This window comes from Octopus sinensis, linkage group LG4, assembly GCF_006345805.1.
Source record: "Octopus sinensis linkage group LG4, ASM634580v1, whole genome shotgun sequence".
In the NCBI taxonomy this organism is placed as follows: Eukaryota; Metazoa; Mollusca; class Cephalopoda; order Octopoda; family Octopodidae; genus Octopus; species Octopus sinensis.
This window is the reverse complement of record NC_043000.1, coordinates 79488767-79503683: the sequence shown is the minus strand read 5'-3', so window position 1 is coordinate 79503683 and position 14917 is coordinate 79488767. Positions and strand designations below refer to the sequence as shown.

Sequence of the window (14917 nt, the reverse complement as noted above, 5' to 3'; positions counted from 1 at the left end):
GACATGACAAGCCTTGACTATAGGGATCAACTCAAAAATCTCAGGCTTTGTTCCCTCCACTGCCCCTGTGAAACTAGCTTGCTATTGTCATTGATATATTATAGCTGCTTCAGATGATTCCTGATTTTAAAAGTTTTTTTTTTAAAATTATATGGCTGAGTTTTTTTTTTTTTACCCCACCAAGGAGGTTGTGTTTTTGCCAGTGTTGGTTTGGGAAATTGGGCAATTTTCAGCATGCATATATATGGGTGGAAATGAGCTGTTCGGTGGAGGTCTGCGCTCTCCGAGTGCTTTTCTAGTTATTATTATCATTATTATTATTATTGACGTTAAACGATGATGATGATGATTATTATTATTATTATTATTATTATTATTATTATAGTTGTCGTACAGTATATAATATTGTGAGGTTGCTGATTGAAGATATTGTATCTACCGGGGGTTTGTACTGTTTGTCAAGTCACAACAAGGACCTCAGACAGACAGTACTTTACGCAATATGTGTGCAGTTCCAAGTAATGCTGACTTTTGCAATACATCTAAATTGTAGGATATTTCTAAGGTTTTCAGATCTTAGTGATCTCAATTCTCAGGTCTCTATATTTATCAACTTTTTCCCTTTCTCTCATGATGATATGTTGATCCTGGCACTACTACGTCGATTATTAGGCACTATTGTATGTCCCTCTTAAAGGTTACTATATCCAGCCTTCAGTGCTCTAAAACTTTGTCTGGTAATCAAAGTCCCAGAGGATTTTGGCTTTCTCCTTTTCATCCATTACCTTTTTCCAGTGTATGTTGGTCCCAAGCACCCATAACTTCGTATCCATACTTATGGCATAGTAGCCAGTGGAAGTCTTGGGCTTCTCCATGTCTATGCTTGTACACTTTTTGGTGCAAGACTTTCACAAGCTCTAACAATGTGAGTCACATTTTCAACCCTCTTTCCCCACATTCTGCAGAGATCCAATGCACTTGTGTGGTATATATTCTTTTTCACTGAGTTGATATTCAATGCCTGGTCCTGGGCCATGATGATTAGGCTTTCAGTATTCTTTTGTAGGTCACCCTTCTGGATCCACTTCCATGATGCTCCCTGGTCTTTTAATTTGTTGGTTTCACAGTGGAACTGACCATGTAATTCCATACAGAGATTGGTTTTTTCTCTCTCATTGGCTGCTGTTGTTCGGAATTTATGAGCTCTCTCAAGTCCATTTTCGTTAACTCCTCCTGCACTAGCAGCATATTGTAGCAGGTTTTCTTTGCTGTTTACCAAATATTCTGCTATGTTTCTTTCACTGTTGATGCACTCCTTTATGCTAATCAGCCCACATCTACCTTTACCTCTCTTCATGTAGGGCCTGTATACATTTGCCTTAGGAAGGAGGGTACCATGCATTGTCATTGTCTTTTGGGTAGTGCTTCAGGATCCCGAGGCACTTGTATCCATCATCATCCGTGTCTTCCATTCTTTCTCTGTTTGGCAATTCTAAGCCCCTGGCAGAATTGTTAGAGCCCCAGAAAAAAATAATTAGCAGCATTTCTTCTGGCACTTTGTTAAGATTTCAAATTCTTCTGAAGTCAACTTTTCATTTCATCCTTTTGGAGTTGATAAAATAAAGTGCCAATGTAATTGACTTGCTTCCTCTCCTTAAAATTACTGGCCATATGCCAAAATTTGAAACAGTTGGTCTTATTGGTGGTGGGGGATTGTAGTAGTAGTAGGAGAGAAAAATATTTTAGGTAATAGCTGCTCTCCTCTCAGTAAGACGGCTGTTAAGCTACCTGTGTTTCATTGCATATTGTTGGTGTCATTTTCATCTTCATCTACAAGCAATGACTGCATACAAAAATTAACAAGCTTCCACTTAGTAACTATAAGTTGTTCAACCTCAGGTTGCCTTGATCCAACAGAAACTTAAAGACTTTCCAACTTTGATCATGTTGTATTTCATTGAGGCATAAAGTATCTAAGACTACCTTATTAAATGTTTCCTTTTTTAAATTATGGTACGATTTGATTGCCATTTCTTGTAGGTCAAGTGATCATGTTGAGGATCTTTTATTGACTCATACAAATATTATATATTGACTAAGAAATCATTTCATTTTACTTGCTTAAGATATTGTTATTGAAGCAGAAATATTCATTATTAGTTTCAATTATTATCAGTGTGTGTGAAATTCTTTTATTATAAATTCTTGAGAAAATGAAGCTGTAATTCCCAGTGGAATAACATGACCTTGGAAAAGACCACAATATTTAAGTATTTTGATGCTTTGGTTACCTTGAGTGGGGCTTAAAATTTTTAAAGAAATCTTTATTGTTATAATACATTTGTTATTACTTGGTCAAATGTTTCCTTTTTTATTGTGATCACTTTTAGGGGTTTTTGCTTCTCTATGAAGGAATAAACATTTCATGTTTACTCATAACACAATCTTATTATCAGTCATCACATGAATAATCTTTTCAAATGTTAAAGCAAATCATTTAAAAACAACTGATTCATGAATATGTATTTTATATTTAGTTGAACAAGTCTAAAAAATATATGCAGTTGTAAGTGGTCACTGAGCAGTCTGCAACCCAATTTCAATTCCAAGTTGAATCCACTTATTTACTGATATTGTAGAGAAATTCCTGACTTTCACAATGCCTCTGTTTTTCCCCAATAGATATAATCCTTTGTAACAGTGTATGATCATCAGCTACAGCATAGTTGTTGTCGTTATTGTTTGCCTTACCCCCACCCACCATCTCATCCACCAAACCTGCAATCAAAAGTGTTCTAGTTATGACCATTTTGCCATTTAAGAGTTTGTAGAACTACAGCTATTGTCTCTGTCTTTTAGTCTTACCAGTTATTCATAAGACTAAAACTGCAAATAGGAGGCTTGTTTTATATACAGAATTCTACAGTAATAGAGGTGTTCGAGTTCTAGAGGTGTGATGAAACTTTGTGGTATGCAATATTATTGAAAAGCAAAGTAAAAATGATTATAGCAGTATATCATCATCATCATCATTTAATGACTGCCTTCCATGCTGGCATGGGTTGGATAGGTATCATGACTCTTCCTTGATGTAATCATTACATTTTTGTTTTTGATAACACTGGGTTACAGCAATTTTGTCACAAGTGTTTTATATGTTCTTAGTATGCATAATCAAAATATGAAATCAGATTTTCCTTCTCAGGCTTTTTCTTGTGACCTCTTTCTCTCATTTAATGTAATTATTGAGTAAAAAATATATTAACATAATAATATGAATTTTTATGAAAATTAGTACAATTTATTTCTTGGAGAGGACAGGTTAAATATGCGCAATCTTCTTCAGATATAAACTTACTATCAGCAGAGCAGCTCCAGTCTGTCTGCTTGTAAATGCCAGAGCTAATAGCAGGTGTGCATGTTACTCCCTGTTGATTTTATGTCACTGTTGTGTTCTTGCAAATACTTTGTTATGCTGAACAACTATTTGAATCATCCTAATTCTGATCTAACTTTAAAATCCCAGAAATGTAACTTTATATCATTAGTAAAATAAGATGCTATGAGCTTTATTTGGGATAGAGAAGGAGTGATTATGATGTTGTATGACATGTGTAAGACTATATTTGTTGTTTGACATGCATAAGACTACAAACAAGATGGCTATATAATTCTTATCACATGTAATTTGCTGATTATAATGATTTGGAAGGAACTAAATCACACACAGAACATTATTTCTGTTTTATGAGTGCAAAAGAATTCATTTCGAAAACAACAAGCTTAATTAAATGCTCTATGTACCTTCTGAAATGAGGCCAGTCCCAAGCAGTCTTCAACTTCCCATTCCAATTCCTCCTGAACACATTGCTATAAGTGATGAAGAATCAAAAATATTGTTGGAAAAAAGACATTTTTGATCCAACAATCAGGTTAAATGTTCTTCTAATGAACCACATTTATGTACTGTAACAAGATATGGATGACTTAATTCATGGTTGAATCTATCTAAGGGGCATGCATATTGTAGCAGGTCTTCTTTGCTATTTACCAAATATTCTGCCATGTTTCTTTCACTGTTGATGCACTCCTTTATGCTAATCAGCACTAGTCCACCCTTACCTCTCTTCATGTAGGGCCTGTATACATTTGCCTTAGGGAGGAGGGCACCATGCATTGTCATTGTCTTTTGAGTAGTGCGACTGAGTTAGTCAATCTCCACTTGTTTCCATCTCAGGATGGGTGCACTATAGCAGACTACAGCAACAGCCCATATGTTGATGGCAGTCACACGGTTCCTTGAGTTGAGGTTTGATTTCAAGAGAAGTTTGAGGCACTTGAAATATGCAGTGATGACCTTGTCTTTCTTTTCTCTCCCTAAAATTACTGGTGTATGCCAACATTTGAAACAGTTATTTTTATTGGTGGTGGGAGATAGTAGTAGCAGCAGTAATAGTAGGAGAGAAAAAATATTTTAGGTAATAACTGCTCCCCTCTCAATAAGACGACTGTTAAACTACCTGTGTTTCATGTTGTTGTTGCTATCATTATTATCTTCATCTATTATCAGTATTAAAATCTACTGCAGTGTGGTTCCAGAGTTTGTGTTTTCCACAGCTTCTATGATGAATTCAAAGAATATATTTTCCATATAGACAGGCTTGTACTTTGTAAAGATCTTAATTCAGTCATAGGTCTCTTGGTCATGAACATAACAATGATATGTGGTGGTGGTTCATTGATTCCTGATAAGTCTGTTTGAAACCAGTCCTTCAAAATGAAACCAGTCCTTCAAAATGAAACCAAATTCCTTTCTATATCTATTGCACATTCTGTAAACATGTGTCATAGAATATGAAGTTGCTTTTAGAAAAGATATACAATATCAGTAATGTAAATAGAATGCCTATGGAGATCTGAGTACTTTCAGTTGTACTAAGGCTATAAGCTAAGTTACACAAAATACTGCTGTTTTATATGTGAATAAGACAAATAAAACCCTTGTGTACAAAAAAATTATACTTGTACCAGGTAAGAAAATCATTTACATAGTTCACTTGATAAAATGTTCTTTCCTTTCTTGCTTATCAAGCTTGGATTTAAGAAAACTGTAATTAAATATTTGAGAAATAAGTTTCTCCATTTCAGTGAAGCCAATATTAAGCACAATATTTTTGTAGGCCCTTAGATAAGAGAACTGGTGAGATATGAATGAAGTTGAGAAAGTTTTGTGGATCAGTTTCAAAAATATTCTGGTATAGTAGACAACAAGTACAACTATGTCTTTTTGTTTGTATTTTAATAAATGTACAGCCATATGGGTCTTTAAAAATTTAATTTCATCATCATCATTTAACATCCATTTTCCATGCAGGCATAGGTTGGACAGTTTGACAGAACCTGGCCAGTAGCCACACCAGGTTCCATTGTCTACTTTGGCCTGGTTTTTACAGCCAAATGTCCTTAATGCCAACCATTTTACAAGAATGTACTGAGTGCTTTTTATATGGCACCAACACTGACATGCCCTCAAAGGAAATTGAGGGTAGAGAGAATAAGTGAGGTAAAATAGAGGTTTGGACTAGGTGAGTGGGCAGGTTTGATGTGACTAGCAAATGATGGAGAGAAATATAGAAGCAGCTTGGGGTGCAGCAGTTATGGTAGATATGTAAGAGCATTGAAATGATAGCTTAAGTGAGGTGTTAATGATGGAAAACAGCCCAGGGGTGAGAGGGCACAGAAAAGAAGTGATTGGTGGAGACAATAGGTGGGACTAGAAAATGGTAGTGGTTTGGAGGAAGAAAGGTAATTGAGAAAGTTTAGGTGTGTATTTTGTACCTTTTCTGTTATTAAATGACAGAAGTTATGGATGTTAAGGGATGAAATATAGTGGGAAAACATTGACAGAGCAGAGCCCCTCCGTGGACAAGCATAACCAAGGTGGTTTTAAGATATCAATTCTGCTAAGATAGACAGGTCTTCTTGAGTACAGTAAGGTGCCAGATATCGCGATTCTTTGTCATCCTCATAAATCTCAGCATCTTAAGATCAGCCTTCAATATTTTGTCCCATGTCTTCCTGGATCTCCCTTGCCATGCAAAAACCTGATCTGATGGAGAAATGTTACATTATTTTGATTCATCACAAAGAATTCCTTCAAGAACAAGGTTTTTTTCACTCTTTGGACAAGAGAGAAAATGTCATTAAATACATTCAAATTTAGCTAAATTTCATCACAACAGAAAATCTAAAATAATCATTTAGTCTTTGAAGTGTTAAAATATTTGTTATCTAATTATTCTTTTGTACAGTTTTCCTGCAACAAAAATTGATTTGCTGTTTATTCATGCTTTTTTGTACATTTTTCTTCTACAGACATTATGAAATGTCCCTATATAATGTTGCATCTTTTCGAAGGAATATGCCTAGTTATGATTAGTAGTAAATGTTATGTTGTATGGAATGCTCATTAAATCTCACAGTTATGTTTTAGGTTTTCATTAATTTTTTTTATTCCTTATTTACTTCAAAAAAGCGGATGAACTTGGGTGCTGAACACTTAGAGAAAGGGAATTGGCACTTCTGCTAAAACATACAATGTGAATGTGATATAGTTGAAATGAGATGTAATTCAGTGAATTAAAGATAAAATATTTAGAACAGTCACATAAAATTTTACTTACTAAAGTGATTGACTGTTACAGCTGAGACCATTATTATGTAAGAGTTTATCAGACTATTAAGTATTGGTGACAGTCTAAATTACTTAATAGAGGGCACCAATCATTAACCAGTGATAATATATTTTTCATTTTATTCAAGAATAATTTCAAATGGCTTTTTAAAAGAGTGTACTTATTGCTCTAATAATTTCGATACATTTATTGTGAGGAACTTACATAAAATGTTTGTTACTTTAGCAATTAAAAGTTAAGAAAATTTTTTTAGTTTTTGTTTCCCATAGTCAACACATAAAATACAATCCAGCATCCTCTGATTTATATACTTTTGTTCACTTGAATCATATCGCCACCACCACCACCACTACCACTACTACTACATAATAATAATAATAATAATAATAATAATTAATTCGTTTATTGGCCACAAGGGCTGACAAAAATTAATTAAAACATAAAGGGACAAAACACAGGACGAAAGTTACAAAGGGTTCAAGTTTGAGAGGAGGGGATAAATTAATACTATCAACCTCAGTACTTGACTAACATTTCTATTTTATCAACCCCAAAAAGATAAAAGGCAAAATTGAACTCAGAACAAACATCCTTGTTAACCTTGAACACTTCTGTACATGACCTCAAAGATGTACCTAATTCTTGTTTGAACACAGGGATGGTTGATGCTTTTCTCTAGCCATTTATATGATAAAGGTAATTATTATTTGTGTACAGTTACTACCTCGATTCTGCTTGTTACTCTATAAACTCAACTTTTTTTTCCTGCTTCACTTTGGTGCCACTCTGTCTCTTTTCTAAGAAATACCTACTCAAAGTTTTTATTTTACCCTAACCTATTTCCTGCCATGTTCTTGTTTATCTTTTTTCTTCATTTTCCTCATATGCTCATTGTTTACATTTTCTGAGACCTTTATTGTATTTAAAACACTTTGGTGACACTAAATTTGAGATCTGTAATAGTTTTCTGAATAGTTTATATGAAAGAAGCACCTTACTTATACATTCATCCACTGCATTTTATTTCTTTGCTCATCATTCAGTTATATCTTCTCCTTTGTTACTCTACCTTTACCTAACAAGCTCTGTATTTATCAACGTACTTTTATAACATCATCCCCAATTATGTAACTTTCATTCTTTCATGCTATATATAATTCACAACCAAGATATACCAATCCACTCTTTATTAAGCTTTTACCCTATATCAACTAAATCTTCATCAGTCATGTGGTCATTCAAAAGTCTAGTCTCCAACAATGCAAACTAAATATTAAATATATTAATTTCATGTGAATCGGTATAAGAAGCAATATAGGACCTGTTATGGACTGACTTCTGAAGTACGTTGAGAACATGATGTACATTGATTAGAATTTTCACTAATTTCTGCAAAGCTTTGTAATATATATATATTCCCACCCATGCTAGCATGGAAGGCGAGCATTAAGTGATGATGATATCATCATCATCTTCGCTTAGCATCCGCTTTCCATGCTAGCATGGGTTGGACGGTTCAAATGGGGTCTGGGAAGCCAGAAGGCTGCACCAGGCCCAGTCTGATCTGGCAATGTTTCTACGGCTGGATGCCCTTCCTAACGCCAACCACTCCGTGAGTGTAGTGGGTGCTTTTTACGTGCCACCGGCACAGGTGCCAGACGAGGCTGGCAAACGGCCACGATCGGATGGTGCTTTTTACATGCCACCGGCATGGGGGCCTGGCAGGGCTGGCAAAGGCCACAATCGGATGGATATATATCATTTTTTTTTTATATATATATATATATATATATATATATATATATATCAACAATTGAGGGTAAAATTAATTAATTAATTAATCAATTTCACCAAGTATTCAGTATGCAAAGGGACCATTTAAGGCAAATTCAAATTATTACATTATATAAAAGGGCTTAGTAAAATAAATTACTTTGCCGCATACTGAACTCGTTAGAAATAGCAGCTAAAAAAACTATTTCTAACACTTAAAGAAAACCTCTCTCATATAGTGTTTGCTCAATTCAACTCAAGAAAATATGAGGGTAGAGACATTAAAAAATCAAATGCAAAGGTTATTTGAGTACGTACGTTTCAAGATTAGCCAAAATCGACCCTTCTCTCATCAGCTCAGAATGCCCTTGTTTGAGTTTGAAAACACTGAAAATGGGAGCATACCCTTTCGGCTTGATATCGCTTCTGAAGATCTGCTCCAAACTAACAGTGCTAGCTAACTCAAATATGCAAGAGAAAAATTTCTGTTCTCCCCTTTCCACCAGCGTGGGTTAAAATCAGCAAACACTATGCTTTTTTCGGTAAAATCCGAGACAATTAAGTAGAGAGAGATGAATTATAATTTCAACAATTGAGGGTAAAATTAGTGTTTGCTGATTTTAACCCACGCTGGTGGAAAGGGGAGAACAGAAATTTTTCTCTTGCATATTTGAGTTAGCTAGCACTGTTAGTTTGGAGCAGATCTTCAGAAGCGATATCAAGCCGAAAGGGTATGCTCCCATTTTCAGTGTTTTCAAACTCAAACAAGGGCATTCTGAGCTGATGAGAGAAGGGTCGATTTTGGCTAATCTTGAAACGTACGTACTCAAATAACCTTTGCATTTGATTTTTTAATGTCTCTACCCTCATATTTTCTTGAGTTGAATTGAGCAAACACTATATGAGAGAGGTTTTCTTTAAGTGTTAGAAATAGTTTTTTTAGCTGCTATTTCTAACGAGTTCAGTATGCGGCAAAGTAATTTATTTTACTAAGCCCTTTTATATAATATATATATATATATATATATATATATATTATCTTTTAATGTCTACTTTTCCATGCTTGCATGGGTCAGACAGAATTCATTCAGGTACTTTTTTCACAAAGCTTTGGTCAGCCTGGAGCTGTAAGTAAAAGGGACCTGCCCAAAGTGCCACACAATGAGACTGAACTGAAGACCATACAGTTGCATTGGGAAGCAAGCTCCTAAACCTCACAGCTACACCTGTGCTTATCTATCTTCACTTAAAATAGTTCACTTTCTACTCCATGCCACCCACTCTGTATCTGCCTTGCTATGTTCAGCACTAAACATTACATATAGTCTCTGTTTTCTACCTTTGCTGCATGTTATACTTATTGGTAGAAATAACCTTTACTTTTTAATTGGCCCAAATCTGCTTGATGAGCCATTCTACTTTGCTTGTATACATAGTTGCTCATTCTACTAGAAATAACAGCAAAAACCCACTTGGATTACTCCCTACCAGCTAATGTAATCTTAGATACACTAAATATATGAAAACCAGGATGGGGGTACTGGATCATATGTCTACTTAATCAAGATTGACATGGAGCTAAACAATTAGTCAGGTTCTATCAAATTGTTGTGAATCAACATAAAACTATTCCCTGGATTGACAGTAATATGAGACTTTACTTTCAAAGAGTTTTGTCTAAGACATTCAATTTTATTTTTTTAATTCTTGTTAGTATTGCTAATTTATTGAGTTATTTAGAAATATCTAACTCCTGATTGACTTCCTTAGTTTTTTAACAGCATTTAGAATCTTGATCGGTCCTTGTTTCATATGAAAATTATAATCAGTCCTCTTTTAACATTGTCATCAATCTATCCTAAACTTTTCACTAATCTCTCAAACATTCTACTCTCTAAACCATATATCATTTTTCCTTATTTCATTTGAGAAATTTTGGTTTGCATCAGTTTTTACAGCTTTGCCTATAACTATATCTAATAGATTGTAGAGATACAAAACTGCATTGACATTCTGAGTACTACTGCAATTTTTTTCTCATTTAAGAGAAGGGGAGACAGCACCTATAATTGTTAGAGGCCTCTGAAGGTGGGACAAAGTTTTTCTCAACTGGAGATGTGACCTGTATGCTTACAGTAGTTGACTTTATTAAAAGCACCCAAGAATTGTTAATGGAATAAAGGTTTTTAACAGCTAAATGTACTCCTTACTATGATCCATTGCATATTTACAGAAAGGAATATCAAAGAAAACGTAAGAGTCAAAAACTGATGTAAGGAAAAGCCTATTATTTAATCATGACTGGAATAAATAAAACTGTGATTTTTGAGCATGTTAAATAAGCCTCACTTAATTATGGGGTTTAAGTGTTATTAATTAATATGAAATATATTTTGCAGAATCAAAAGGTTTTTTTTCTTATTAGACAATTTTTTTATGAAGATTGGCTGACTAATAGTGAATGATATTGAAGTGTTCATGTCAAATATATTTGCCTAGAGGAAAGGTTTCTGTGACATCACCAGAGGAAGAGAAATAAGGGGAGACAAATGTTCATTTTAAAAATATTTCAAAACATTTTGATCCAGAGGACTTGAGTATGGAAGTTAAATGATTATTTATGAACATTCCTGCAGTATGGTGATTTTTTTTTTTCAAATTCCCCACTTCTCACTGATAATATTTGTAGTCATGGCAACTGGAACTACCATACGTTGTAGTACTACCATACAATTGTAGCTGATTATGAAACAATCCAGGTCATAGCCTACCTATCTATCTACACTTACAATTAAAAGTAGATGTATGTATACAAGGTAATTATTATGAAATAATCATGAGGAATATCTATTACAGCTGTTGGGTGGGAGGTATTCTATGAAATCTTTTAGCTAACCTTTCAATATTGGATAATTTCCAAATTCCAAAATACTTACATTGGCTATGAACTGTTTTCAATGTATTTTTAATAAATATAAAACATTCTACCTATAATAAAAGTTTGGCAAAAAAATAAGATTCTTTATATTATTTTTACTTTTAAAAAATACACATTTTAAAACTTATTTCAAAATAAAGGGCTATAGTCAATGTGTTCAGTTTTATTCAGAAATTCTCATTTGTAATAGACACAGATATTATTATGTGGCTCAGTAGTTTACTTCTTAACCATGTGATTTTTGGTTTGTTCCCACTGCACAGTATTGTGGGCATATCTTCTACTGTAACCCTGGAGCAATCAATTTTTTGTAAGGGATTTTGATAAATAAAACTGCAGGAAGCACATCATTTGTTTGCAAATGTATGTGCATGATTATATTTCCATGCTGTCACCACTTGAGCAAAACAGTGATTATGTTCTTTGTTGATATTATGATTGGTTGATTTGCATTTTTGAATGTCTGTGTAATAAAGAAGTCCTTCACTTGAAAAAAAGGTGAGGGTTGGTGACAAGAAGAATAGTTGACTGTAAAATCCAACTTCAAACAACCATTTAAATCTATAACATGGGAAAATGGACATTAAACAAACAAATATGCATTTCCATCTGATTATTGCTGTTATAGTATCAACATTTCTTATACACAGGTTTATGGTGGTTTTATGGGATTTTTCATTGTTTTTGTTTTTCTCTGTAATCTGTCCAAAAGGCTACTAGTATTATTTCTATTAAATTCTTGAATATTTTCCCTTACTTCCTCACCTGTTTTATCTTGTTGGAAGACAATCAAATTTTATTATTCCTATTCTGTTGGTTCTCTACTGAGCATGTTTTCTTGACATTGGCAACAGGTGTGGTAGTCTTATAGATACCACTTAGAACATTTATACATAAAATGCTGAGATGCTACTCTTGAGATTTCAAATTCATTCGTAACCTCTGAAATAACTATTGTTTCACACTTGACTCGGCAACAAATTAAAAAAATTCAACTTTGGAAAATCACTAATAAAGTATAAAAAAGGATACTTCATATGAGAGAGATGCTCCAGTGCATTTATCTCATATGAAGCTTATGTTTGCTGCTTGTGATTCCTCTACATCTCTTGAATGTCCATAGCTGACATTGGGTGCAGTTTATGAAGTTTATACCTACTCCTTTTCTGCATATCAACTAAGATCATTTCCCTGAAGATATCAGGGTTCCGTCTTTTTTCCTGCTTTCTAAAACCTTCATCTTTACTAAGTTTACCTTAAGACATCATTGAGGATTTAATATCAGCATAACAAGCTAACAAAGCACTAATTGGACTGTGTGTGCCTTATTTACACTATTGTATATATTTATATCTAGACAAACCAGATCAATAAGTGTTGAGCATCTCAACCATGGACACAGTACTGTATTGATGACAATTTACAAACACTGTCCTTTTAATTAGTTTTCTTATATTCATGTTGTCTTTTAAAAGAGTCTTTTGTATTATGCTTGTATCAGCATTATCTTTTCAACCTTTTAAGCCCACATCTGGAACACTGTCCATAATTAGGTTAAATCTAATTTAAAACCAGTCTATTCTTAATCAGCAAAACATTATAGATATCTGGGCCAATTTTTCTTGATGTCATTCTGTCATATCTTTGTTGCTTACTATAATGCTGCTGTTAACCAAAGTAAAGGGTTTGACTTATTGCAGATTAAATATTTTCAATCTCATAGGAAAATCTCAAAATTTTATCACTAATTCCATGCTTGAGGGTATTATTTCAATATTTAGGTCATCTCTTAATTTCCATACTCTCCCATTTACTAATGACAGATTTCTTAAATGCTTAATGAGCCTTTGCTAAATTCTAATGTCATTTATACTAAGCAGTTAAGTTTCTGTTGTCATAATGACCTTGGTAACTATAGCATAGTAACTATGGTTGACAGTCAACACATTTTATTTTGTTATGTGTTTGTATTTGGCTAGATGTCAACCTGCTGCAAGGTTTGCAACTTACAGTAGTTCAGTATATCAGAGTTCAAAATTGAAATCTAGAAGTGGTCCATCTTTTTTATATATTCTTTTATTCTTTTACTTGTTTCAGTCATTTGACTACAGCCATGCTGGAGCACTACCTTAAAGGGTTTTTTAGTCAAAGAAATCAACCCCAGGACTTGCTCTTTGTAAGCCTGGTACTTATTCTGTTTTCTCTTTTGCCATCATCAGTTGTCAAGTGATGGTGGTGGTACAAACACAGACTCAGAGACATAAATGTACACACACACACACATATATATACATATATATATATATATATATACACACATGATCGGCTTCTTTCAGTTTCCATTTACCAAATCCACTCAAGGCTTTGGTTGGCCCAAGGCTATAGTAGAAGACACTTGCCCAGGGTGTCATGCAGTGGGACTGAACCTGGAACCATGTGGTTGGGAAGCAAGCTTCTTACCACACAGCCACACCTGTCAAAAGACTAATAATTATGGCCAAGACTCTTTTCAGTGCTTTCATGACTGTTAGCAGCCAGATGGTGATGTTGAAACCAACCATATCCGGCTCAAATATTCTACCTATTTTATATTCAAACTAGCCAAATCCAACCTCTTACACCCACCTAACAATGTCATTCTCAAACTAAACAGCCAGATCATCAAAATTTTAAAGCTGTGAGATAATGCATGACAAATTGAAAACAACGTAAATAAATATATATTGTATTCAACAGAATAATCTGAATACTAATGGGTTAATCAGGCAATGAGTTAAGTGTACTGTTCAAGATTCAAGACTATTGTGTCTAAATTGCCACTATAGTTCTGAGTCTGAATCAACATAGTTGTCTACCAAATTTCTTTACACAATAATACTTTTCACCTTTCCATAACATAAATACTTGATAACAAGTATTTATGAATATACTAAAGTCAAACAGATAAAAAGTTTTGTGTCCAAATCAAGAAATTGTTATATTTTTTGTTGGAATAGGAGGGTTAGTGAGCATCTCTATCTTCCCATCCTAATGAGAGTGATGTGGTTGTTCAGCTGAGACTTGTATAGTTTAATATCTAAGGGCTACAATTCTTGGAAAGAATGTTAGAGATTTGGATGGAGACACTAGGTATGATGAGAAAGTGTGAAGCCAGTACATTAACTGAATGAAGGTGATAGCCCACCTACCTGAGAAGTGTTCAAGACTGAGTCAGTTTTGCTTAATCTTCATCTCAGACGTTTATGCTTATTTATGGTAAAGACAGTTACATGCTCTATAAGTGAATTTCTCTATTTCTGCACTGTAGTTATAAAATACCTCAGCCAAGTATCACGTATAAATAGTAAGACTTATATCAAAATGCATGGATAATGTTATTGCTAAGTACATTTGTGCCACAAACATTTGAAGTCTGAAATATATCAGAGGCATCTGGTGATGTGAGGAAATTATATGAAGCAGTGGATATCAGAACAGGAATAAAATGGAGGATTTTCATCCCAATATAGCA

At 34.0% G+C, this 14917-nt stretch overlaps 1 protein-coding gene across 3 annotated transcripts in view; it reads left to right on the top strand.

Moving 5' to 3' along the window:
• LOC115210890 (E3 ubiquitin-protein ligase HECW2-like) overlaps positions 1-14917 on the top strand; it is a 42698-nt gene that overhangs the window by 12555 nt on the left and 15226 nt on the right. For 2 of the 3 annotated variants that reach the window (XR_003881453.2, XR_004998775.1), the window contains exon 3: positions 7352-7391. The exons of the other annotated variant lie outside the window; for it this stretch is intronic. The gene's annotated coding sequence lies outside the window, so the exon portion shown is untranslated. The remainder of the gene's footprint in view (positions 1-7351; positions 7392-14917) is intronic. 3 annotated transcript variants of the gene reach the window in all.